This window comes from Phascolarctos cinereus, unplaced genomic scaffold (assembly GCF_003287225.1).
Source record: "Phascolarctos cinereus isolate Bilbo 61053 unplaced genomic scaffold, phaCin_HiC Scaffold_4;HRSCAF=312, whole genome shotgun sequence".
In the NCBI taxonomy this organism is placed as follows: Eukaryota; Metazoa; Chordata; class Mammalia; order Diprotodontia; family Phascolarctidae; genus Phascolarctos; species Phascolarctos cinereus.
This window is the reverse complement of record NW_027555847.1, coordinates 15,887,614-15,915,251: the sequence shown is the minus strand read 5'-3', so window position 1 is coordinate 15,915,251 and position 27,638 is coordinate 15,887,614. Positions and strand designations below refer to the sequence as shown.

The 27,638-nt window shown below is 39.8% G+C and overlaps 1 long non-coding RNA gene across 1 annotated transcript; it reads right to left on the bottom strand.

Moving 5' to 3' along the window:
* On the bottom strand, positions 1 to 27,428 carry LOC110197040 (uncharacterized). Its single transcript, XR_002321391.2, has 3 exons — positions 27,297 to 27,428; positions 25,733 to 25,834; positions 1 to 436 (listed from the first exon to the last, which is right to left on the bottom strand). It is a non-coding gene; the product is annotated as an uncharacterized LOC110197040 (long non-coding RNA).
* Positions 27,429 to 27,638: the final 210 nt, after the last annotated feature.

Below are 27,638 nucleotides of genomic sequence, written 5' to 3'. Positions count from 1 at the left end.
TCAAGGAAGGTTTTCATGAAGTAGCGCATATTATTCCTATCTGAAAGATTGGTACATACGGAGGAGGTTCTGGCTGGCAGACATTTTGAAAAAACAGCACTGATTATGAAACGGCATCCTGGATTTATAGAATAGGTCTAATCCTATTCCTGACAGGATTTCTGAAATAGTCAATGATGGGAATGCGGTGGACTGAGTCTTCAGGGAAGATTCTCATAGAGTAGTTCATACTATTCCTGTGGAAACAATAGGGAGATAGGGAGTAGTTTCTTGCATGCAGACATTTTCAGAAAACAGCAGTAATTATGAAAAAGCATCCTGGCTTTATAAAATAGGTCTAATTTTATTCCTGATAGGAGTTCTGAAGTAGTCAATGATGGAAATGCCGTGGACTCATACTTCAGGGGAGATTTTCATGATGAAACTCATGACATTCCTGCAAAAAGATGGGGTGGTATGGATTAGGTTCTGGCAGGCAGACATTTTCAGAAAACAGCAGTGATTATGAAAAGGCATCCTGGTTATATATAATGTGTCTAATCTTATTCCTGACAGGATTTCTGAACTAGTTAAGGATGGAAATGCTGTGGACTCAGATTTTAGGGAAGATTTTCATAAAGTAACTCACAGTAATCCTGTTGAAAAGATTGGGAGATATGGAGTTGTTTCTGGCAGGCAGACATTTTGAAAACACAGCAGTGATTATAAAAATGAATCCTGGTTTTACAGAATAGGTCTAGCCTCATTCCTGACTAGATTCGTAAAGTAGTCAATGATGAAAATGCTGTGGACTGAGATTTCAGGGAAGGGTTTCATAGAGTAGCTCATACAATTCCTGTTGCAAAGATTTGGAGATAGGGAGTAGTTTCTGGCTGGCAGACATTTTTACAAAAGAGCAGTAATTTTGAAAAGTCATTCTGGCTTCACAGAATATGTCTAATTTTATTCCTAACGAGATTTCTGAACTAGTGAATGATGAAAATGCTGGGAACTCAGATTTTAGGGAAGATTTTCAGAACAGAGCTCATAGTAGTGCTGTCCAAAATATTGGGAGACATGGAGTAGTTCTTTCCAGGCAGACATTTTCACAAAACAGCAGTGAGTATGAAAAGGTATCCTGCTTGCATAGAATATGTCTAACCTCATTCTGACTGCATTTCTAAAGTAGTCAATGATGGAAATGTTGTGGACTGAGATTTCAGGGAAGGTTTTCATAAAGTAGCTCATACTATTCCTGTTCCAAAGATTTGGAGATAGAGAGTAGTTTCTGGATGCCAGACATTTTTACAAAACAGCAGTGATTATGAAAAGGCACCCTGTTTTCACAGAATATGTCTAATCTTATTTCTGAGAGGATTTTTGTACTAGTCAATGATGGAAATGTTTTGGAGTGAGATTTCAAGGAAGATTTTCACAAAGTAGCTCATGCTATTCCTGTTCAAAAGATTCAGAGATAGGGAGTTTCTGGCTGGCAGACATTTTTACAAAACAGCAGTGATTTTGAAAAGTCATTCCAGCTTCAGAGAATATGTGTAATTTTAGTCCTAACAAGATTTCTGAACTAGTCAATGATGAAAACGCTGTGGACTCAGATTTTAGGGAAGATTTTCTTAAAGTAGTTCCTAATATTCCGATGGAAAAGATTGGGAGATATGGAATTGTTTCTGGCAGGCAGACATTTTGAAAAAAAAGTAGTGATTATGAAAAAGCATTCTGTATTCATAGAATAGGTTGAATCTTATTTCTGACAGGATTTCTGAAATAGTCAATGACTGAATGCTGTGGACTCAGATTTCAGGGAAGATTTTACGGATTAACCTCATAATTTTCCTGTGAAAAGATAGGGAGATATAGAGTAGACTCTATATAAAAGATTGGGGGATAAGGAATAGTTTCTGGCAGGCAGACATTTTGAGAAAACAACACTGCTTATGAAAAGGCATGGTGACTTTATTGAATAGGTCTAATTTTATTCCTGACAGGATTTCTGAACTAGTCAATATTGAAAATGCTATGGAGTGAGATTTCAGGGAAGATTTTCACAACGTAGCTGATAGTATTGCTGTCCAAAATATTGGGAGACATGGAGTACTTTCTTCCAGGCAGACATTTTCGCAAAACAGCAGTGATTGTGAAAAGGCATCCTGGTTGCATAGAATATTTCTAATCTTATGTCTGAGAGGATTTCTGAACTAACCAAAGATGGAAATGCTGGGGACTGAGATTTCAGGGAAGATTTTCATAAAGTAGCTCATATTATTCATGTCTAAAAGATTGGTAGATATGGAGTAGGTTCTGGCAGGGGGATATTTTGAGAAAACAGCAGTGATTATGAAAAGGCATGCTGGCTTCAGAGAATATGTCTAATCTTATTCCTGACAGGATTTCTGAACTACTTAAGAATGGAAATGCTGTGGACTCAGATTTTAGGGAAGATCTTCATAAAGTAGCTCATAGTAATCCTGTTGAAAGATTGGGAGATATGGAGTCATTTCTGTCAAGCAGACAGTTTGAAAACACAGCAGTGATTATAAAAATGAATCCTGGTTTTACAGAATAGGTCCAACCTCATTTCTGACTTGATTCATAAAGTAGTCAATGATGGAAATGCTGTGGACTGAGATTTCAGGGAAGGGTTTCATAAAGTAGCTCATACAATTCCTGTTCAAAAGATTTGGAGATAGGGAGTAGTTCCTGGCTGGTAGACATTTTGAGAAAACTGCAGTGATTATGAAAAAGCATCCCGGGTTTATAAAATATGTGTAATCTTCTTCCAGACAGGTTTTCTAATGCAGTCAATGATAGGAACACTGTGGACTCAGATTTCAGGGAAGATTGTCATGATTAAACTCGTAATATTCCTGTGAAAGGGTAGGCAGATATGAAGTAGTTCCTGGCAGACAGACATTTTCAGAAAACAGCAGTGATTATGAAAAGGCATGGTGGTGTCGCAGAATACGTCTAATTTTATTCCTAATGAGATTTCTGAACTAGTCAGTGATAAAAATGCTGTGGACTCAGATTTCAGGGAAGATTTACATAAAGTGGCTCCAACTATTCCTATGGAAAAGATTGGGAAACATGGAGTGGTTTCTGGCAGGCAGACATTTTGAAAACACAGCAGTGATTATGAAAAGGCATCCTGGATTCATAGAATAGGTTGAATCTTTTTCTGACAGGATTTCTGAAATAGTCAATGACTGAATGCTGTGGACTCAGAGTTCAGGGAAGACTTTAAGGATTAACATCATAATATTCCTGTGAAAAGATCAGGAGATATAGAGTAGACTCTGTATAAAAGATTGGGGGATAACGAATAGTTTCTGGCAGGCAGACATTTTGAGAAAACAGCAGTGAGTGTGAAAAGGAGTCCTGGTTTCATAGAAAAGGTCTAATCTTGTTTCTGACAGGATTTCTGAATTAGATTTTAAGGGAAGATTTTCACAAAGTAGCTCATACTATTCTTGTCCAAAATATTGGGAGACATGGAGTAGTTTCTTCCAGGCAGACATTTTCACAAAACAGCAGTGATTGTGAAAAGGCACTCTGGTTTTACAGAATATGTCTAATCTTATTTCTCAGAGGATTTTCGTACTAGTCAATGATGTAAATGCTGTGGAGTGAGATTTCAGGGAAGGTTTTCATAAAGCAGCTCATGCTATTCCTGTCCAAAATATTTGGAGATACGGAGTAGGTTCTGGCAGGGAGGCATTTTGAGAAAACAGCAGTGATTATGAAAAGGAATCCTGGTTTTACAGACTAGTTATAATTTCATTCCTGACAGGTTTTCTAATGTAGTCAATGATGGAAATGCTGTGGACTCAGATTTTAGGGAAGATTTTCATAAAGTAGCTCATAGTAATCCTGTTGAAAAGATTGGGAGATATTAAGTCGTTTCTGGCAGGCAGACATTTTTAAAAAACAGCAGTGATTATAAAAATGAATCCTGGTTTTACACAGTAGGTCTAATCTCATTCCTGACTGGATTTGTAAAGTAGTCAATGATGGAAATGCTGTGGACTGAGATTTTAGGGAAGGTTTTCATAAAGTAGCTCATACTATTCCTGTTGCAAAGATTGGGAGATAGGGAGTAGTTTCTGGCTGGCAGGCATTTTTACAAAACAGCAGTAATTTTGAAAAGTCATTCCAGCTTCACAGAATAAGTCTAATGTTATGCCTAATGAGATTTTTGAACTAGTCAGTGATGGAAATGCTGTGTACTCAGATTTTAGGGAAGATTTTCATCAAGTAGCTCCTACTATTCCTATGGAAACGATTGGGATACATGCAGTGGTTTCTGGCAACAGACATTTTGAAAAAACATCACTGATTATGAAAAGGCATCCTGGATTCATAGAATAGGTTGAATCTTATTTCTGCCAGGATTTCTGAAATAGTCAATGACTGAATGCTGTGGACTCAGATTTCAGGGAAGATTTTAAGTATTAACCTCATAATATTCATGCGAAAAGATAGGGAGATATAGAGTAGACTGTATATAAAAGATTGGGGGATAGGGAATAGTTTCTGGCAGGCAGACATTTTGAGAAAACAACACTGCTTATGAAAAGGCATCCTGGCCTCACAGCATAGGTCTAATTTTATTGCTGACAGGATTTCTGAAGTAAATGATGGAAACGCTGTGGACTCAGATTTCAAGGCAGATTTTCATGAAGTTGCACATACTATTCCTCTCAAAAAGATTTGGAGGTATGGAGTAGGTTCTGGGAGGCAGATATTTTTAGAAAACAGTGATTATGAAAAGTAATCTTGGTTTTATAAAATAGGTTTAATCTTCTTTCTGACAGGATTCCTGAACTAGTCAATGATGGAAATGGTGTGGACTCAGATTTCAGGGAAGATTTTCATAAAGTAGTTCATACTATTTCTGTGGAAACAATTGGGAGATAGGGAGTAGCGTCTGGCAGACACTTTGAGAAGACAGCAGTGATTATGACAAAGCATCCTGGCTTTATAAAATAGGCCTAATTTTATTCCTGACAGGATTTCTGAACTAGTCAATGATGTAAATGCCATGGACTCATATTTAGGGAAGATTTTCACAAAGTAGCCCATGCTATTCCTGTCCAAAATGTTGGGAAATATGGAGTAAGTTCTGGCAGGTAGGCATTTTTAAAAAACAGCAGTGATATTTAAAAGTCATTCCAGCCGCACAGAATATGTCTAATTTTTCTCCTGGCAGGATTTCTGAAGTAGTCAATGATGAAAATGCTGTGGAGTCAGATTTTAGGGAAGATTTTCATCAAGTAGCTCCTACTATTCCTATGGAAATGATTGGGATACATGGAGTGGTTTCTGTCAGGTAGACATTTTGAAAGAACAGCAGTGATTATGAAAAGGCATCCTGGATTCATAGAATAGGTCGAATCTTATTCCTGACTGGATTTCTAAAGTACTCAATGATGGAAATGCTGTGGACTGAGATTTCAGGGAAGGTTTTCATAAAGTAGCTCATACTATTCCTGTTCAAAAGATTTGGAGATATGAAGTAGTTCCTGGCAGACAGACATTTTCAGAAAACAGCAGTGATTATGAAAAGGCATGGTGGGTTCACAGATTCTGTCTAATTTTATTCCTGACAGGATTTCTGAACTAGTCAATGATGGAAATGCTGTGGACTAAGATTTCAAGGAAGGTTTTCATGTAGTAGCTCATAGTATTCTTGTGGAAACGATTGGGAGATGGGGTGTGGTTTCTGGCAGGCAGACATTTTGAAAAACCAGCAGTGATTATGAAAAGGCATCCTGGTTTCATAGAAAAGGTCTAATCTTGTTTCTGACAGGATTTCTGAATTAGATTTTAAGGGAAGATCTTCACGAAGTAGCTCATACTATTCGTGTCCAAAATATTGGAAGACATGGAGTAGTTTCTGCCAGGCAGACATTCTTGCAAAACAGCAGTGATTATGAAAAGGCATCCTGGTTGTATATAATATGTCTAATCTTATTCCTGACAGGATTTCTGAACTAGTTAAGGATGGAAATGCTGTGGACTCAGATTTTAGGGAAGATTTTCATAAAGTAACTCATAGTAATCCTGTTGAAAAGATTGGGAGATATGGAGTTGTTTCTGGCAGGCACACATTTTGAAAACACAGCAGTGATTATAAAAATGAATCCTGGTTTTACAGAATAACTCTAACCTCATTGCTGACTGGATTTGTAAAGTAGTCAATGATGGAAATGCTGTGGACTGAGATTTCAGGGAAGGGTTTCATAGAGTAGCTCATACAATTCCTGTTCAAAAGATTTGGAGATAGGGAGTAGTTTCTGGCTGGCAGACATTTTTACAAAAGAGCAGTAATTTTGAAAAGTCATTCCGGCTTCACAGAATATGTCTAATTTTATTCCTAATGAGATTTCTGAACTAGTCAATGATAAAAATGCTGGGGACTCAGATTTTAGGGAAGATTTTCACAATGTAGCTCATAGTATTGATGTCCAAAATACTGGGAGACACGGAGTAGTTTCTGGCTGGCAGACATTTTCAGAAAACAGCAGTGATTATGAAAAGGCATCCTGGTTGTATGTAATATGTCTAATCTTATTCCTGACAGGATTTCTGAACTAGTTAAGGATGGAAATGCTGTGGACTGAGATTTCAGGGAAGATTTTCATAAAGTAGCTCATACTATTCCTGTTCAAAAGATTGGGAGACATGGAGCAGTTTTTGGCAGGCAGACATTTTGAAAAAACAGCAGTGATTATAAAAATGAATCCTGGTTTTACACAGTAGGTCTAATCTCATTCCTGACTGGATTTGTAAAGTAGTCAATGATGGAAATGCTGTGGACTCAGAGTTAGGGAAGATTTTCTTAAAGTAGCTCATACTATTCCTGTCCAAGATATTGGGAGACATGGAGTAGTTTCTTCCAGGCAGACATTTTTGCAAAACAGCAGAGAGTGTGAAAAGGCATCCTGGTTGCATAGAATATGTCTACTCTTATGTCTGAGAGGATTTCTGAACTAGGCAATGATGGCAATGCTGTGGACTGAGATTTCAGGGAAGAGTTTCATAAAGTAGCTCCTACTATCCCCGTGGAAAAGATTGGGAGATAGGGGGCAGGTGCTTAGTGCCTGGTCACAAGGGGAGGGTAAATGTTCTCCTGGATGTTTCTGGCTCTAAAGCTCAATATTCCTGGCTGTCTCCATTCAGCTCTGGGGGGATGGATCACTCCCACACTTGATTCATTTTGGCCATTGTGTGCTTTTTTACCTTACCTTTTGACAAGTGCTTAAGGGGAGTTGAGATTGTGAGATTCAGATAAATTGTGACCAGGGCTGTGGGGTGGGTAGTGTTCTGAACTGAGTAGTGTGATACAAGGGAGCCTCACCCTTCTCGTTCCAGGCCAGGGGTCCTGCAGACTGAACCTGGTCTGCTCTGTGTGGGTGTGGATCCAAAGCAGAGGGGCTCCTTAAAGGAAAGGCAGATCATCTAAGCCCCTTCGAGGCTTAGCAGTGGTTTTTGTTGTTAGATAACCAGAACACGTACACACAAAAGCAACCCAGCCAGTGAAGGGCCCTGAGTCCATCTTGTGGGAAGAGGAGAGAAATAGCAGGTGGGGGAAGGGAAGAGAGGGAGGCTGGGGAGAGGGGCAGGAAACCTGATAACAGTCTTCAAATATTTAAAGGGGTGTGGGGGATGGACTAGATTTAATGATAGTAGCTAGCATATACATAATGCTTTCAGGTTTCTGAAGCATTTTGCATATGCTGTCTCATTTGATACAAATACTCTGTAGGGTAAATGCCATTATACATTACAGCATTATATCAATATATATTATTATTATTATATTATTTTAGAAATAAGGAAACTGAGGCTGAGAGAGATTAATTGCCCAGACTAAAAGAAACTAAGGAGTCTCTGAGGCAGGTTGTGAACTGAGATCTTCCTGACTCAGAGTTCCAGATTCTGTTTGTCCCCAGACAGCAGAACCAGAAACCTGGGTGGAAGTAACTAAAGCTAATTTAGACTTGGAAGCAGGAAAATCTCCCTAACAATAAGAGCCATCCAAAAGAGGAATGGCCAGCCTCCAGAGGTGGTCTCCCCTCCCCTCACCCTGCCAGAGGTGTGCACAAACAGACTGAAGGGCTACTTGGCGGCATGGCAATGTAGGGGTCAGTAATCTGGGGGTGTTGATGCCCAATGGAGCAAGGTCAGTCAGGCATCCAAGAATCCTGGTATTTAATACCGGGATAAACTCATCCCAAAGGCCGTCTTTCTTATTTGGATCATGCTGCTGCTCCCTTAAGTGTTAGGATTTGGGGCTGTGCAGCCTTCCATCCATTCCACCTTCAGCTGGTGACCATTTCCAGTATTGCTGGTGCTTCCTGTATTGGAAACAGCAGGTTTAGATACAGCCATCTGGTTCCTGAGAGGCTGACATTAGTGAACAAGCATTTAACAAGCACTTACTGTATGCCAGGCAGTCTGCCAGGCACTGGAGATACAAGGCAAAGATGAAAAGGTCACTTCAAAAAGCTCATGATGGAAAATGCTATCTAGCCGCACCCAGAAAAAGAACTTTGGGATCTGAATGCAGGAGGAAGCACACTATTTGTGCTCTTTCTCTCTGTCTCTGTCTCTCTTACTTTTTCTTTGGTTGTTTTGTTTCTCCTTTCTTGTGGTTCCTCCCATTGGTTCTAATTCTTTACAACATGAGTAATATGAAAATATATTTAATATGAATGTATATGCAGAGGCTGTATCAGATTGCATACTGTCCTGGGGAAGGAGGGGGAGAAAATTTAAAACTTAAAATCTTATGGAAGTGAATGTTGAAAACTAAATATAAACAAATTTTTTAAAAAGATGGAAAGAGTTAGCCTGCTCTCAAGATTATAATCTGGAGGCCACATGATACAACATGTGTGGATGTATACACACATACATGTATATATAGACACATAAATGGTATATATAAAATAGAAGGTGGTTATGAGGGGAAGGCACAAGCAGATGGAGAGAATGTTGAAAGTGGTACATGAGCTAAATTTTGAAGGAAATTCTAAGAACTGGGAATGAGGAGGGAGTGCCTTCCAGGCATGGGGTGCAGCCACTGCAAAGTCCAGAGATGGGGGATGGAGAGGTGTGCAGAAAAAACAGTAATGAGGCCAATCTGGTTGAACCATCAAGTGGGAGGAGGAGAGGAACAGATTTGAGTGGAAAGGTATGATCGTGAAAGCCTTTAAATGTCAGTCAAAGAGATTTATATTTTACTGTGAAGCCAAGGTTTTTAAAGTTTTTGTGTGTCTTAGATCCCTTAATTGACAGTCTGGTGAAGTCTTTGGGCCCTTTCTCAGAATCGTGTTTTAAAATACATAAAATAAAATCCCTAGAATTGCAAAGGAAACAAACTATATTGAAATATAGTTGTCAAAACATTACAGCAAACAAACAATTTCATGGACCCCAGGAGGGCAGTGACATGGCCAGATAGGAACTTTAGGAAGACCAATTAGGATGCTGTTGGGATGACTTGGGCCTGCAGTAAGGATGGTTGCTGTGGGAGTAGAGAGAAGGGGATGGATGGGAGGGCAAGATTTGGCTACTGACATGATCAGTGGGATGGGTCTGACTGAGGAGTCACGGATGACACTGTGGTTATAGACCTCGGTGACTGGAAGGAGGGCAATTTCCTTAAAAAAAAATGAGAGAAGTGTGAAAGAGGGATGAGACTGCAGGAACATGCAATGAGTTTGGTTCTGGACATGGTGCCTTTGAGATGTCACTGGGCCATCATAAGATAGAGGTGCTGGATAGGAGCTTAGGAGGGAGCTTGAGAGAGGGAGCTGGGAGTGCTCTGCAGAGAGATGATAGTTAAACTTGGGTGCAGGTGCTGGAGATCACTGAGAGAGAAGAGACAGGGCTGAGGGTAGATTCTTGGGGTTTGTCCCACTGGAGGTTATATGAATTTGGAAAGAGAAAAGGCAGTGTTAAGGGATACTGGGAGGACAGTGATCTAGAAGTGAAAGAAAGGTTTCTAACAATATGGCCTCTTCAGGGCAAAATTAGGTTTTGATGAATGATAGAGAATTTCTCCCTTTTTTTCTTCCAACATAGAAGAGTTTCTTTAGAATAGTGTTGGTGAACCAAAGAAGATACTGAAGAGAGATAGGGTTATAAGAGCCTAGGGACTGAGTAATAGGGGCATGCAGTTTCTACCTAATTAGAAGGCAACACAGCATAACAAATTAGGGAACCAGGAGGTCAGAAGCGAGAGTAGGAGCATGTTAGTAGTAGGCAGAATTTAGTTAATGGAGGAGCTAATAGAATTAACTGGTGGCTGGGCTCCAATTAGAAGTTAGTGAGACATATTTTAGTCCCACTAAATTGCTCCAACAGCTTCTCACTAACAGAAGCTGTTCAGTGTGGTATTTAAAGCCCTGCTAGTTAGGCTCCATCCATCTTTCTTAGCCATATTTCACCCTACTTCCTTTCATGTGCTGGGCTGCAGGTAACCTGAGCTAATTATCTGATCTTGATGTGCCATTTCCCCCCTTTTATGCCTACAAGCCACTCCCTCCCCATTTCTGTCCAGAATAAACTCTCCGTTCATTTCCCCCAAGTGAAATCCTTCCTTTCCTTCAAGGTTCCTCTGTGGGAAGCCTTACTAGCCACTAGTTGGTAACCTGATCTCTTGGCTTGTCTCCTGCTCCCACTGTGGCCTATGTGTATTATATTTCTGTGCATGGACCCTATTACTGTCAGTGAATGTTAGCTCTTTGAGGGATGGGATCCCCAGCAGGAGACCCAGGAGCTCACATGACTTGAGACTCAATGTTACTGAGAAAAGGTGTATTGAAACAACCTTCCTTTTCCCCACAGCCAGGTAAAAGGGGTAAGGTGAAGATGGGCTGGACCCTGAGGGATCATCTGCTTTCTCTCAGGCCCAACAGCTGCAGCTTGGTTCCTTTTTTAGCCAAGAAGGCCCTGAGGCATAGCTGCCTCTCTCTAGAGAGTCAGGAAGGCCTGCCTTTGACACTTTCTGTATGACCACAGGTGTATGGGTGTCAGGAAAGACTGGTACCCCGGTATAGTGGCTGCCCAACACTTCTCAGAGCCATGAAGGCGGCTGAAGGAGGGGCTGTGGAGCACTTAGAGCTTGGTCAGACATCGAAGACAACAAGGTCATCCATTGCTTCCCAAACCATCCCCAGTCATCTTGACTTTTGTCTCACCACTGGACCCCAATGATTGTGGAAGAGAGAGAGAATGAGGTCAACGACTTCATGCATCTCTGCCTCACTGAAATCCAACTTATGCTTCAGTCAAAAGACATCATGCATAGCATTTTGCCATTTTTACCTATCTCAAAGTCTTGAGGTGCAAGACTCAGTAGTCAATAATTATAGTCATCTACTGTTTGATAAACCCAAAGACTCCAGCTTCTGGGATAACAACTCACTATTTGACAAAAACTGCTAGGAAAACTGGAAAATAGTATGGCAGAAATGAGGCATAGACCAGCATCTCACATCCTATACCAAGCTCAGGTCAAAATGGGTACCTGATTTAGATATAAAGCATGATACCATAAGCAAATTAGGAGAGCAAGGAATAGTTCACCTGTCAGATCCACAGAGAAGGGAAGAATTTATGACCAAACAAGAAATAGAGAACATTATGAAATATAAAATGGATAATTTTGATTCCATTACATTTAAAAGGTTTTGCACAGTCAATGAAACAAAAATTGGAAGGAAAGCATAAAGCTGGGAAATAATGTTTACAGTCAGTGTTTCTGATAAAGGATTAATTTCTAAAACATATAGAGAACTGAGTCCAATTCATAAGAACACAAGTGATTCTCCAATTGGTAAATGGCCAAAGGATATGAATAGGCAGTTTTCACAAGAATTACAGCTATCTATAGTTACATGAAAAAAATGCTCTAAATCACTATTGATTAGAGAAATGCAAATTAAAACAACTCTGAGGTACCACCTCACCCTTATCAGATTGGCTAATATGACAAAACAGGAAAATGATAAATGTTGGAGAAGATGTGGGAAAATTGGGACTCATAGATTAGTCATACATTGTTGGTAGAGTTGTGAACCAATCCAATTGTTCTGGAGAGCAATTTGGAACTAAGCCCAGAGGTCAATCAAACTGTGTATACCCTTTGATCCAGTAATACCACTACTATGTCTGTATCCCAAAGAGATCATAAAAAAGGGGAAAGAACCTATTTACACAAAAGTATTTATAGCAGCTCTTTTTGTGGTGGCAAAGAATTGGAAGTTGAGGGGATGTCCTTCAATTGGGGAATGGCTGAACAAGTTGTAGTATATGAATGTGATGGAATACTATTGTGCCATGAGAAACGATGAGCAGGTGGAGTTCAGAAAAACCTAGAAAGACTTACATGAACTGATTTTGAATGAAGTGAATAGAATCAGGAGAACATTGTAGATAGTAACAACAACATTGTGAGATGATCAACTATGATGGACTTAGCTCTTCTCAGTCATACAATAATCCAAGATAATTCCAAAAGAATGATGATGGAAAATGCTACCCACATCCAGAGAAAGAACTATGGAGTCTGAATGCAATCAAAGCATACTATTTTCACCTTTTTTCTCATGGTTTTCCCCTTTTGTTCTGTCTCTTTTTTCATAACATGGCTAATGTGGAAATACATTTAATATGATTGCACGTGTATAACCTATATCAGATTGCTTGCCATCTTGGAAAGCAGGGAGGGCGAGAAGGAAGGGAGAAAAAATTTGAACTCAAAATCTTATTTAAAAAATGTTGAAAACTATCTTTATGTGTAATTGAAAAAATACTACTTGCAAAAAACCCAAAACAATCAAAATTGAAGTATTGTGGTGACATGCAAGTGACAAAGCAGCAGGTACAGATACACAAGTGTAAGCATTTAGACACATACACTTTCCCCTAGTTTCTGCTTTGGTTGCATCCCATAAATTTTAGCATATTGTCTCATTACTGTCATTCTCTTGAATGAAATTGATTGTTTCTATGATTTGTTGTTTGACCCACTCTTTCTTTAGGATTAAATTATTTTGTTTCCAATTAATTTCTAACCTATCTTTGCATGGCCCTTTACTAAATGTAATTTTTATTGCATCATGATCTGAAAAAAGATGCATTTAATATTTCTGCTTTTCCGCATTTGATTGTGAGGTTTTTATGCCCTAACACTTGGTCAATTTTTCTGTAGGTGCCATGTACTGCTGAGAAAAGGTATATTCCTTTTGATCCCCATTCAACTTTCTGTAGAGGTCGACCATATTTAACTTTTCTAAAATTCTACTCACTTCCTTAACTTCTTTCTTATTTTTTTTTAATTTTCTGGTTAGATTTATTTAGTTCTGAGAGGGGAAAGTTGAAGCCCCCACTAATATGGTTTTACTGTCTATTTCTTCTTGTAACTCATTTAACTTCTTTAGAAATTTGTATGCTATACCTCTCGGGACATATATGTTTAGTATTGATATTACTTCATTGTGTATGGTAACTTTTAGCAAGATGTAGTTTCCTTCCTTGTCTCTTTTAATTAGATCTATTTTTGCTTTTGCTTTGTCTGAGATCATGATTGCTACCCTTGATTTTTTTTTACTTCAGCTAAAGCATAATATATTCTGCTTCAGCCTTTTAACTTTACTCTGTGTGCTGTCAAATGCTTTCGATGAGGAGGAAAATGGCATTGAGATCAGCTACTACACTGATGGCAAAATATTTAATTTGAAAAGGCTACAATCCAAGACTAAAGTTGAGGGAGTGTTGGTGTATGTTTTTTTTTCATTTGCAGATGGTTGTGCACTTAATGCAGCCTCTGAAGCTGAGATGAAATAAAGTATGGATCGATTCTCTGCTGCTTGTGCTAGTTTTGGCCTGACAATTAATACCAAGAAAACACAGGTTCAACACCAGCCAGCACCACAACATCCTTACATGGAGCCACTGGTTACAGCAAATGGAGAAGTTTTGAATACTGTGGATAAGTTCACTTACCTTGGCAGTATACTTTCCAGAGATGTACACATAGATGATGAGGTTGATATACACATTTCCAGAGCTAGCTCAGTGTTTTGGAGGCTCCCAAGAAAAATATGGGAGAGAAGTATTAGACTGCCTACCAAACCGAAGGTCTTCAGAGCCATTGTGCTGACCTCATTGTTGTATGCCTGTGAAACCTAGATGGTCTATCAACGCCATGCCAGGAAAGTGAATCACTTCCATTTGAAGTCTTAGGAAGATTCTGAAGATCACCTGGCAGGAAAAGGTACTGGACACTTGGGTCCTTTGTCTAGCTGAACTCTCATGTATTCAAACTCTTCTGCAGACAGCACAACTCTGATGGGCTGGTCACATTGTTCGAAGGCCAAACGTACATTTGTCTAAAAGACAATTTTATGCAGAAGTCACACCAAGCTAGTGCATACGTGGAGGTCAGAAGAAGTGGTAGAAGGACATTCCCAAGGTCTCTCTGAAGAACTTTAGAATCGATTGTAAGACATGGGAGACACTGGCACGGGACCACCCAGCATGGCGTGCCTTCATCAAAGAAGCAGCTGTACTCTATGGACAAAGCAGAATTGAAGTTGCTCTAAAGAGATGTGAGATGGGGCAGCTAAGTGGTGCAGGGGATAGAGCACTGGCGCTGGATCAGGAGGACCTACCTGAGTTCAAATCCTGTCTCAGACCAGACAATTGATACTTACTAGCTACGTGACCCTGGGCAAGTCATTTAACCCCAATTGCCTCACCAAAAACAAAACAAAAGAGATGTGACACGTGCAAATTTAGAGAATCTACCCCAGATGTTCACATGGACTGTTTTATTGTCCTTGTTGTTTTTTATCTTTATTTTTTTATTTTTTTTTCTTTTAAATTTTTTATTAATTTATTTTGATTTATCAACAATCACTTCCACATGCTTTTGAGTTGAAAATTTTTCTTCCCCTTCCTCCCCACCACCCTCCCCAAGACGGCGTACAATCTCAAATGGGCTTTACATTTACATTCCTATTAAACATATTTTCACATTAGTGAAGTTGTAAGTAAAAATTAAAACCAATAGGAGGAACCATCAGAAAGATGAAACAAAACTCAACAGAAGGTAAAAATAAGTGATAGCCATTCGACTTCCATTGTTCTTTTTTTGGATGTGGACAGCATTTTCCATCCCAAGGCCTCTGGAGATGTCTTAGATCCTTGTAACGCTGAGAAGGGTTCAGTTTAACAATATTAGTCATTGCAAAATGTGGCTGTTATTGTGTACAAAGTCCTGTTGGTTCTGCTCACTTCACTCTGCACCAGACCATATAAGTTTTTCCAGGCTTTTCTGAAGTCAGCCTGTTCATCATTTCTTATAGCACAACAGTATTCCATTACATTCATATACCACAACTCGCTCAGCCATTCCCTAATTGATGGGCACCCTCTCAATTTCCAATTCTTTGCCACCACAAAAAGAGCTGCTATGAATATTTTTGTACATGTGGGTCCTTTTCCCATTTGTATGATCTCTTTGGGATACAGCCCTAGAAGTGCTATTGCTGAGTCAAAGGGTATGCACATTTTTATAGCCCTTTGGGCATAGTTTCAAATTATTCTCCAAAATGGTTGGATCATTTCACAACTCCACCAACAATGCATTAGTGTTCCAATTTCCATATCTTCTCCATATCTTCTCCAACATTTATCATTTTTTGGTTTTGTCATGTTGGCCAATCTGGTAGGTGTGATGTGCTACCTCAGAGTTGTTTTGATTTGCATTTCTGTCATCAATAGTGATTTAGAGCATTTTTTCATATGACTCTACAGTCTTTATATATATATATATATATATATATATATATATATATATATATATATATATAGCTTTAATTTCTTCATCTGAGAACTGTCTGTTCATATCCTTTGACCATTTATCAATTGGGGAATTACTTGTATTCTTATAAATTTTCTTAATTCTCTATATATTTTAGAAATGAGGCCTTTATCAGAGAGACTGGTTGTAAAAATTCTTTCCCAATTTTCTTTCCTTCTAATCTTAGTTGCATTGGCTTTGTTTGTGCAAAAACTTTTCAATTTAATGTAATCAAATTATCCATTTTGCTTTTCATAATGTTCTCTATCTCCTGTTTGGTCATGAATTCTTCTGTTCTCCATAGATCTGATAGGTAAACTATTCTGTGCTCTCCCAGTTTGCTTATAGTATCAGCCTTTATATCTAAGTCATGAACCCATTTTGACTTTATTTTGGTATATGGTGTGAGATTTGCTATGCCTAGTTTCTGCCATACTCTTTTCCAGTTTTCCCAGCAGTTTTTTTTCAAAGAGTGGGTTCTTATCCCAGAAGCTGGGGTCTTTGGGTTTATCAAATAATAGATTACTATAGTCATTGACTACTGTGTCTTGCATATTTAACCTATTCCTGATCCACCACTCTATTTCTTAGCCAGTACCAAGCAGTTTTGATGATTGCTGCTTTATAATACAATTTAAGATCTGGAATTGCTAGGCCACCTTCCCCTGCATTTCTTTTCATTAGTTCCTTTGATATTCTGGACCTTTTGTTTTTCCAAATGAATCTTGTTATTATTTTTTCTAACTCTATAAAATAATTTTTTGGTAGTTTGATTGGTATGGCACTGAATAAGTAAATTAGCTTAGGTAGGATTGTCATTTTTATTATATTAGCTCGCCTACCCATGAGCAATGGATGTTTTTCCAATTATTTAGATCTGATTTTATTTGTGTGAAAAGTGTTTTGTAATTGTGTTCATAGAGTTCCTGGGTTTGTTTCCATAGGTAGACTCCTAAATATTTTATAATGTCTACAGTAAGTTTAAATGGATTTCTCTTTCTATCTCTTGCTCTTGGGTTTTGTTGGTAATATATAGAAATGCTGATGATTTATGTGGGTTTATTTTATAGCCTGCAACTTTGCTAAAGTTGTTTATTATTTCAAGTAGTTTTTTACTTGATTCTCTAGGATTCTCTAAGTATATCATCATGTCATCTGCAAAGAGTGATAGCTTTGTTTCTTCTTTGCCTATTCTAATACCTTCTCTTACTGCTAAAGATAATGTTTTCAGTAAGATATCAAAGAACAGTTGGTGATAATGGACATCCTTGTTCCCCCCATGGTCTTATTGGAAATGCTTCTAGCTTGTCCCCATTATATATGATGCTTGCTGAAGGTTTTAGATAGATGCTATTTATTATTTTAAGGAAGACTCCATTTATACCTATGCTTTCTAGTGTTTTTAATAGGAATGGGTGTTGTATTTTCAAAAGCTTTTTCTGCATCTATTGAGATGATCATGTGGTTTCTGTTGGTTTTGGTGTTGATATGCTCAATTATGCTGATAGTTTTCCTAATATTGAACCAACATTCCTGGTATAAATCCTACCTGGTCATAGTGTATTATTCTTGTGATAAGTTGCTGTAATCTATTTGCTAATATTTTGTTTAAAATTTTTGCATCTATATTGGTTTACCATTTTCTTTCTCTGTTTTGACTCTTCCTGGTTTAGGTATCAGCACCATATTTGTATCATAAAAAGAATTTGGTAAGACTCCTTCTTCACCTATTTTCCCAAATAGTCTATATAGTATTGGAATTAATTGTTCTTTAAATGTTTGATAGAATTCACATGTAAATCCATCTGGCCCTGGAGATTTTTTCCTAGGGAGTTCATCAATGGCTTGTTCAATTTCTTTTTCTGAGATGGGGTTATTTAAGTATTTTACTTCCTCTTCTGTTAATCTGGGCAATTTATATTTTTGTAAATATGTATCCATTTCACTAAGATTGTCAAATTTGTTGGCATATAGTTGGGCAAAATAATTCCTAATTATTGTTTTAATTTCCTCTTCCTTGGTGGTAGCTTCACCCTTTTCATTCTTGATACTAGTAATTTGGTTTTCTTCTTTCTTTTTTTAAATTAAATTAACCAAAGGTTTATCTATTTTATTGGTTTTTTCATAAAACCAGCTCTTAGTTTTTTTATTAGTTCAATAGTTTTCTTAATTTCAATTTTTTTAATTTTTCCTTTGGTTTTCAATATTTCTAATTTGGTGTTTAGTTGAGGATTTTTAATTTGTTCTTTTTCTAGTTTTTTTAGTTGTATGCCCAATTCATTGATCTCCTCTTTTTTTTTTATTTATGTAAGCATTTAGAGATATAAAACTTCCCCTAAGAACTGCTTTTGCTGCATCCCATAAGTTTTGGTATGTTGTCTCATTATTGTCATTCTCTTGAATGAAATTATTGATTGTTTCTATGATTTGTTGTTTGACCCAATCATTTTTTAGGATTAGATTATTTAGTTTCCAATTATTTTTTAGTCTATCTTTCCATGGCCCTTTATTACATATAATTTTTATTGCATCATGATCTGAAAAGGATGCATTTAATATTTCTGCCTTTCTGCATTGGATTGTGAGGTTTTTATGCCCTAGTACATGGTCAATTTTTGTGTATGTGCCATGTACTGCCGAGAAAAAAGTATATTCCTTTCTATCCCCATTCAGTTTTCTCCAGAGGTCTATCATACCTAACTTTTCTAATGTTCTATTCACCTCCTTAACTTCTTTCTTGTTTATTTTGGGTTAGATTTATCTAGTCAGAGAGGGGAGGTTGAGATCCCCCACTAGTATAGTTTTGCTGTCTATTTCTTCCTGTAACTCCCTGAACTTCTCCTCTAAGAATTTGGATGCTATACCATTTGGTGCATATATGTTTAGTAATGATATTACTTCATTGTCTATGGTGCCTTTTAGCAGGATGTAGTTTCCTTCCTTATCTCTTTTGATTAGATCTATTTTTGCTTTTGCTTTCTGAGATCAGGATTGCTACTCCTGCTTTTTTAACTTCAGCTAAAGCATAATATATTCTGCTCCAGCCTTTTACCTTTACCTGTGTGTCACTCTTTTTCAAATGTGTTTCCTGTAAACAATATTGTAGGATTATGGTTTTTAATCCATTCTGCATCCTTTCCATTTTATGGGAGAGTTCATCCCATTCACATTCACAGTTATGATTACTATCTGTGTCTTTTTCTCCATCCTTTCCCCCCTTTACGTTTTTTTTTCTCCTTTCTCCTTTCCTCCCCTCACTAGTATTTTGTTATTGACCACTGCCTCCTTCAGTCCCTCCTCCCTTCTGTTATCCCTTTCCCTTTTCTTCCCTTTACCTTACTGCTTCTTCCCTCCCTTCTTCCCTCCCTTTTCTTTCCCCTTTTCCCTCCTACTGCCTATAGGGCAAGTTAGATTTCTATACCTAACTGATCATGTTATTCCCTTCTTGAGCCAAATCTGATGAGAGTAAGGTTGAAACAATGCTCCCTTCTTTCCCTCTGCTGTAATAGGTTTTTGTGTCTTTTTCTGTAATGTAATTTACCCTTGTCTGCCTCCTCCTTTCTCAGTACATTTTCTAAGATCAGATAATCCACTTATTGGATCCATTTAACCCACTTGATTAGATTTTTTTTTATCATTACATCAAAGTCAACTAATATCCACCCCTTTATGTATACTCCTTTAACATGGTAATAACAATACAGTTCTCAAGGTTGCAAGTGTCTCTTCCCTTGTAGGGATGTAAACAGCCCTTATTAACAATATTGTATCTTTCTGTCCCATTTACCTTTTTATGTCTCTTCTTGAATCTGTACTTGAAGATCAAATTTTTTGTTGAGCTCTGGTCTTTTTATCAGGAAGTTTGGAAGTCCCTATTTTTGAATATCCATCTCCTCCCTTGAAAATCATGCTCATTTTTGCTGGGTAGTTGATCCTTGGCTGCAATCCAAGCTCCTTTGCCTTAGGAATATCATGTTCCATGCCCTTGGTCTTTTAATGTAGAAGCTGCAAGGTCCTGTGTAATCCTGACTGTGGTTCCATGATATTTAAATTGTTTCTTTCTGGCTGCTTGCAGTTCTCTTTCATCTGGTAATTTTGGAATTTTGCTATTATATTCCTTGGCGTTTCAATTTGGGATCTCTTTCAGGTGGTGAGTGGTGGATTCTTTCTATGGTTATTTTACCTTCTGGTTCTAGGACTTCAGGGCAGTTTTCCTTTATGATTTCCTGAAAGATACTGTCCAGGCTCTTTTTTTCATTGATTTTCAGGTAGTCCAATAATTTTTAAATTGTCTCTCCTGACGATTTTCCAGGTTTTTTTACCATGAGGTATTTTATGTTTTCATCTATTTTTTCATTTTTTTGTTTCTGTTTGACTGATTCTTGCTCTCTCATAGAGTCATTAGTTTCCATTTGTCCAATTCTAGTTTTTAACAGATTGTTTTCTTCTGTAGTTTTTGTACTTCCTTCCAATTGGCCAATTGTGTTTTTAGGGACTTGTTTTCTTCAGTGTACTTTTTTTTCCAATTGGCCACTTGTATTTTTTAAGGACTCTTCTACCTCTCTCATTTGACTTTAAAATCCTTCTTGAGCTCTTCTAAGAAGGCTTTTTGGGCTTCAGATCCGTTCATATTCCATTTTGAGGTTGCGGATATGGGTTTGTTGACAATGCTGTCCTCTTCAGAATTTCCTTCTTGATCTTCACTCTTCTCATAATATGAATCTATGGTATGTTTCTTTTTACTCATGGTGTTTCTTTATTCCCTGGCCTTTAAAGAGATTGAGCTCTCCTGCTGGGGAACAGAGGGCACTGACCCAAGCTTCTTGTGTTGGGAGCTTAGCTCTTGGTCACTGGCTTTGTGTGCTGGGGCCTCTTATGTTGGCAATTGGAGGCTGTAGGGGTTCTGGCACCTTACGTCATGTTAGGCTGTAATCAGCAAGGCTGGAACTTTCAGGCAATTCTAGGTTGTCTGCTTTTACTTTCCTTTAGCTTTCTTCAGCTCCTTTTAGATGGGTGCTGCAGGGTGTTTATCTGCCTGGGGCCCCTTGCTGTGCTGCCTCTCTTAGTTAGGCTAAGTCACTGGGAGACTTCTTTTCTGTAGAATGCTGAGGCACCTGGCAGTTTTCTGAACTGATTTCCTGAGCTGGTTTCCACAGTTTCCTCCGCCCTCACTGAAGCACTTGGAGGTTCAGGTGTTGCTTTACTACCTGGGTTTCAGGATCTCCTCCTGGTTGGCAGTTGGAGGCTGTAGGGTTCTGACAGCTTACCTTGTGTTGGGCTGGAATCAGCAAGGCTGGGACTCTCGGGCAATTCTAGGTGGCCTGCTTTTCCTTTCCTGTAGCTTTCTTCAGCTCCTTTCAGATGAGTGCTGCAGGGTGTTTATCCACCTAGGGCCCTTCGTAGTGCCACTTCCCTTATTTTTGCTGAGGCACTGGGAGACTCCTGTGCTGTAGAATGCTGAGGCACCTCTTCCTGGCGTGCTAAAGTGGGGCTTTCTGCTAGCTGGCTGGGTGCCCCCCATTCAGTAGTGCTCCCCTTCCCCCCAGGGTAAGAGGGGCCCTTCCCATTAATCCCTCAAGCTACTCAGGCCACTCTACCACTGCTCCCCATCTTCCTTCTGGTTCAGCTGTTCCAGGGTTTTTCCTGGGGAGATATTTTCTGGGCTTTTAGAGGTAGATAGGTGAGATTGAGAGCGACTACCTTTTTACTCTACCATCTTGGCTCCCCCACATGGACTATTTGTGCCCAACCTGTGGTAGAACATTCTGAGATCACATTGGTCTCATCAGCCACAGTCAGATACACTGCACCTCGACTCTAACATAGAGATGCCTTTTTGGTCCTCTTTGAGAACAAATCACAACCATTCTCTCTGCTTCAAATGTGTTTCTTGTAAACAACATATTGCAGGATTCTGGGTTTTAATCCACTCTGCTACCGGCTTCTGTGATATGGGAGAGTTCATCCCATTCACATTCACAGTTCTGATTACTGTTTATTTCCCTCCATTCCATTTTCTCCCTGTTTATACTTTTCTCTCTCTCTCTTTTCACCCAGTCCCTCCTCACCAATGTTTTGCTTCTGACCACTGCCTCCCTCAGTCTGCCCCCTCTTCTATCAGCCCTGCCCTTTTCTTTCCCCTTCCCCTCCTCCATCCCCATAGGGTAAGACTGATTTCTATACCCAGCTGAATGTGTTTGTTATTCCCTCTTTAAGTTAAATCCAAGGAGGGTGAGGTTACAACAATACTCACCACTACCCCCCTTCTTTCCCTCTACTGTAATAGGTCTTTCTTGCCTCTTTACACGATAAAATTTACCCCATTCTGCCTCCCCTTCCCCCTTCTCCCAGTACAATTCTCTTTTTCACTCCATAATTTTTTTTATATCATCACATCAAAGTCAACTTATACCTGCCCCTCTGTCTATGTATACTCCTTCTAATCGCCATAATAGAGATAAAGTTCTGAAGAGTTACAAGTATCATCTTCCCATGTAAGGATGTATATAGTCAACCAGATTGAATGATATTTTTTTCCTTCTTGTTTACCTTCTTATGCTTCTCCTGAGTCTTGTATTTGACAACTGAATTTTCTGTTCAGCTCTGGTCTTTTAATCAGGAAAGTTTGAAAGTCCCCTATTTCACTAAATATTCATTTTTCCCCCTTCAAGATTATGCTCATTTTTGCTAGGTAGTTGATTCTTGGTTGTAATCCAAGTTCCTTTGCCGTCTGGAATATCATATTCCAAGCCCTCCAGTCCTTTAATGTAGAAGCTGCTAAATTCTGTGTAATCCTGATTGTTGCTTCTTGACGTTTGAATTGTGTATTTCTGGTTGTTTGCAGTATTTTCTCCTTGACCTGATAATTCTGGGATTTGGCTACAATATTCCTTGGAGTTTCCATTTGGGGATCTCTTTCAGGAGGTGATCAGTGGATTCTTTCAATGACGATTTTACCTTTTGGTTCTAGAATCTCAGGGCAGTTTTCCTTGATAACTTCTTGAAGGATGCTATCCAGGCCTTTCCTTTTTTTTTTTATCATGGCTTTCAGGTAGTCCAATAATTCCTAAAATATCTTTCCTGGATCTAATTTTCCAGACCAGTTATTTTTCCCATGAGGAATTTTACATTTTCGTCTATTTTTTCATCCTTCTGTTTTTGTTTAATTGAGTCTTGATGTCTCGTAGAGTCATTAGCTTCCACTTGCTCAATTCTAATTTTTAAGGTATTATTTTCTTTAGTGAGCTTTTGTACCTCCTTTTTCATTCGGCCAATTCTGCTTTTTAAGGAGCTGTCTTCTTTCTCCAAGCTGTTGACTCTTTTTTCATGATTCTCTTGCATCATTTTCATTTCTTTTCCCAATTTTTCTTCTACCTCACTTATTTGATTTTAAAAATGCTTTTTGAGCTCTTCCAAGAGGACCTTTTGGGCTTGAGACCAATCCACATTCCTCTCTGAGGCTTTGCATGTACACATTCTGACACAGCAGTTCTCTCTGAGTCGGTGTTTTGATCTTCCCTGTTGCCATCATGGCTTCCTATGGTCAGCGCTTTGTTGTTGCTACTGTTGTTTTCTGCTCATTTTCCAGCCTGATCTGTGACTTTTAAAGTGGAACTCTGCTCTGGGGCATACAGGGCACTGTCTCAAACCTTTGGCACTGGGGCCTCAGAACTGGCATCTTGCCCAGTGCACTGGGGGGCCCCCAGTCTAGTCACACCTCTCGTGCTGGGGTTCTGGGGCTGGCAGTTTGCTTGCTGTGCTGAGGCTAGAGGCCTCATAGCTGGCTTGCTGAGCTGCCGGCCTACTGAGTCAGGACTGCAGGGCCTTGGTTGCTGATCTGTCCTGTGGCTAAGAGTCTCCTGCTGGCTTGTTCAGACACGGTCTGTGCTGGGCTACACTCCCCTTTTACTCAAGTGAGACAGACCTTTCCTACAGTCCTTCTAAGTTACTTTGGGCTGTAAAATGTTCTGTCTCATCCTCTTGTTTTGCTAGGCAATGGGGTTAAGTGACTTGCCCAGGGTCACACAGCTAGTAAATATCAAGTATCTGAGGCTGGATTTGTACTCAGGTCCTCCTGGCTACAGGGCTGGTGCTCTATCCTTTTGCCATTGACGTCAATCTTAATTTTTCCAAACACCCAGCCAAAGAAGAGGTTTTGAATGTCACTGGGCTCCTCTCATGTGGCAAAGCTCCTGGTGCTAATTCTATTCTAGCTGAGATTTACAAGGTAGTGGTCCACTGCTCATAAAAATGCTGACTGAAATTTCCAGGTTATATGATAAGAGGAGGCTATCCCCCTGGAGTTCAAGGATGCCCCCATTGTCCATCTCTATCAATGAAAAGTAAATAGATTGTCCCGTGACAATCACAAGGGCTGGGGGTGGGAGGTCTCTCTCTTAGCCATTGTTGGCAAGATTGTTGCTAGAGTCCTCCTTAGTAGGCTAATCCTTCACCCAGAATATCTACCCTAGAGCCAGCGTGACATCAGAAAGGGCTGAGGAACAGTTGACATGGTGTTTGTTACCTGACAACTCTAGAAGAAATGCAGGAGCAGAACAGAGGTCCGCACACAATGTTTGTTGATCTGAGCAAGGTCTCTGATGCTGTCAGTCATGAGGGCTTGTGGGAAATTATGGAAACATTTGGTTGCCCAGAGAAGTTCACCAGTATTGTACATCAGTTCCATGACGGCATACTTGCCTGGTCTCTGGATAACGGATGATGCTCTCACACTTTCCCAGTCACAATGGAGAGAAGCAAGGCTGTGGGCTTACTCACATGCTTTTTAGCATAATGTTTTCAGTGATGTTGTCAGAAGCCTTCCAGGAGGATGAAAATGGCATCAAGATCAGCTACCACTGATGGCAAACTATGTAACCGGAAAAGGCTATGAGCCAAGACCAAAATGGACAGAGAGCTGGCGCATGAGTTTTTGTTGGCAGGGGATTGTGCATTCAATGTAGCCTCTATGGCTGAGAGGCGACAAAGCATGGATCAATTCTCTGCCACTTGTGTTAATTCTGTCCTGACAATTAACACCAAGAAAACATAGGTTCTCCACCAGCCGGCACCACACGACTGGCTACGGCAAACGGAGAACTACTGAACGTTGTGGATAAGTTCCCTTCCCCTAGCAGTATACTTTTCAGGGATGTACATGTTGATGGTGAGATTGATGTATGCATCACCAGGGCTAGCTCAGTGTTTGGGAGGCGCCAAAGGAAAGTGTGGGAGAGAAGAGGGATTAGACTGCCTCACAAACTGAAGGTCTACAGAGCCCTTGTGCTGACCTCATTGTTGTATGCTGTGAAACGTGGACGGTCTACCAATGCCATGCCAGGAAAGTAAATCACTTCCATGTGAATTGTCTTAGGAAGATTTTGAAAATCACCTAGCAAGATAAAGTACTGGACACTGAGGTCCTCTCTCTGAACTGCCCAACATTCAAACTCTCTGCAGAGAGCACAACTCTGATGGACTGTCCCTGTTGTTCAAATGTCAAAATATGTTTGCATAAAAAACTATTTTATGCAGAACTCACGCAAGGCAAGTGCTCCTACAGACGTCAGAAGATGTGACACAAGGACACTCTTAAGGTCTCTCTGAAAAACTTTGGAATCAATTGGGTGACATGGGAGACTCTGGCACAGCACCATCCACATGGCATGCCCACACCAAAGGAAGTGCTGCGCTCTCTGAGTGAAGCAGAACTGAGGTAGCTAAAAAAAAAAAAGGTGAGATGTGTGAATTTTGAGTCATCTCCACTCTAAATGTTCACATGGACTCTTTGTGCCTGACCTGGGGCAGAGCCCTCTGAGCTCATACTGGTCTGATCAGCCACAGCCAGACGCACCGTACCTTCACTCCAACGTAGTGATGCCACTGTGGTCCTTCTTGAGCTTGAAGGACAACAATCAATAACCTGGGCAAGTTAATTTCTCTGAGCCTCAGTTTATGCACCTGCAAAATGGGGATCCATAATAACTGTAAATTAAAAGCCAGAAGTTCACAGGAAACAGAACCAGTGGTAAAATCTCTGGCCTTAGGTGTCTATATACAAAGGCACAAAACATGGCTAAAACATCAAGATGAACTAGGAATCTTAATGTAAGGGGGAATGCTGGTCAAACCTGTGATTAGAATCTGGCTCTGGAAAGGCACAACCGATGTAAAACACGTACATGCACACTTCTAACAGCACAGCTAAAAAGCAGGGGATGGGGTGCAACACTGTGAATTGAGAAGATATACTTAGAAGTAGAGGCATTAATGATTCAGCAATCAGGTTGCAAACCTGGCTGAAGCATGCTCCAGTAGACAGGGAGGGCTTCAATTAGCTGGGAACCTGGTGGAGGGAGCTCTCTGCTGAAAGCAGAGGAGAGAATTTTTTTATTAGTCCCAATGAACATTTTATTTTTCAAAAGGTAGAGGTACCAGTGTGAGGCAAACTCTGGATCTGACTTTCACCTACAAGGAGAAAATGGTTGCTGGAGTGGAAATGAAGTGATCCTTCTAAGAGTCCATGATGGAGCAACAAAGGAACTCTGGGAATCATTAGACATTTTGTTTTCAAAATTCTGAACTTAAATACCAAATAAAACGAGCAATTCCATGTATGCTGTGGAACTGCAGAGGTCGTACATGAAACTGAGAACCTCTATTATGTAAAGCTCGTTTTTATTTTTAAGGATATAATCAGTTGGAATGCAACTTTAAAAGCTTTTCTGCCCGTCTATAACATTCACTATATTTTTTAAGATTAAGATTTATTTTATTTTCAGGTCTTCTTTCTCTCCCCCTCACCTGTTCCCTTATTGAGAAAGAAAGAATACATGTTCATTTGCATTCTGAGTTCCCCTTCCTCTCTCTCAGGAGCCACCCTAGCTTTGTGAAAGAACAGAGTTCAAAAGGGTGTAAGGAAGAGATGGCAATATTCCAGAGACTCCAATTCTGCAGAGAAAATCAGCCCAAGAAGGATGGGAAGCTCTTAAGGATTAACTTTTAAAGGGCCACAGAAAAACAATTCTTTGAGGAGGAAAAAAGAAATTGTCTGGAGAGAGATGTGGCTGCACAGTTTGTCCTAAGAGGACTGTTACATAATATTTCTACAGCGCTTTAAAGCTTGCAAAGCACTCGACCTACGTTACCTCATTTGAGAAATTGTATATTTTTTGGAAAAGGGTCTGGACCAGCGATTTTATTGGGATAGGGGCTCAGGTGGGGACTCCTCCAGCAGTACAGAGCACCCCCAAATGGGCAGCTTAGGCTCTTCAGTTGCCTGGAGCAGGGAAGAGTGACCAGCGCTGGCCTCACCCAGCTAGGATTAGGTAGGGTTTTTTTGCACCCAAGCCTTCCTGTCTGTCTACCTTAAGGCAGGTGAAAGTGGGCTGACCTGAGTTTAGAGAGGGTCTCAGGCACTTACTGGTTGAGTGACCCTAGGCGAGGGAGTTAAACTCTTTGCCTCCATTTCCCCGTCTGTAAAACGTGGATGACAACAGTAGCGTTTGCCTGCCAGAGCCTCCAGCGAGATGATCTCCGTAAAGCGCTTTGCACCGGGCGGGGCACACAGTAAACGTAATGTAAACGGGAGCTATTTTTCGCTGTCATTCCCGCTGTAGCCAGTAGGGGCTGAGGCAAAAGTGAGCAGACAAGATCCAGCCCGGGGCATGCGCTCTCGCTCTTCCCCTGCGGCATTTCCCATGAAGCCCAGGGCGCTGTCTCTAGGCAGGCTCTGGGGCTGTCTAATGCGCAGTTTTCTTGGTTT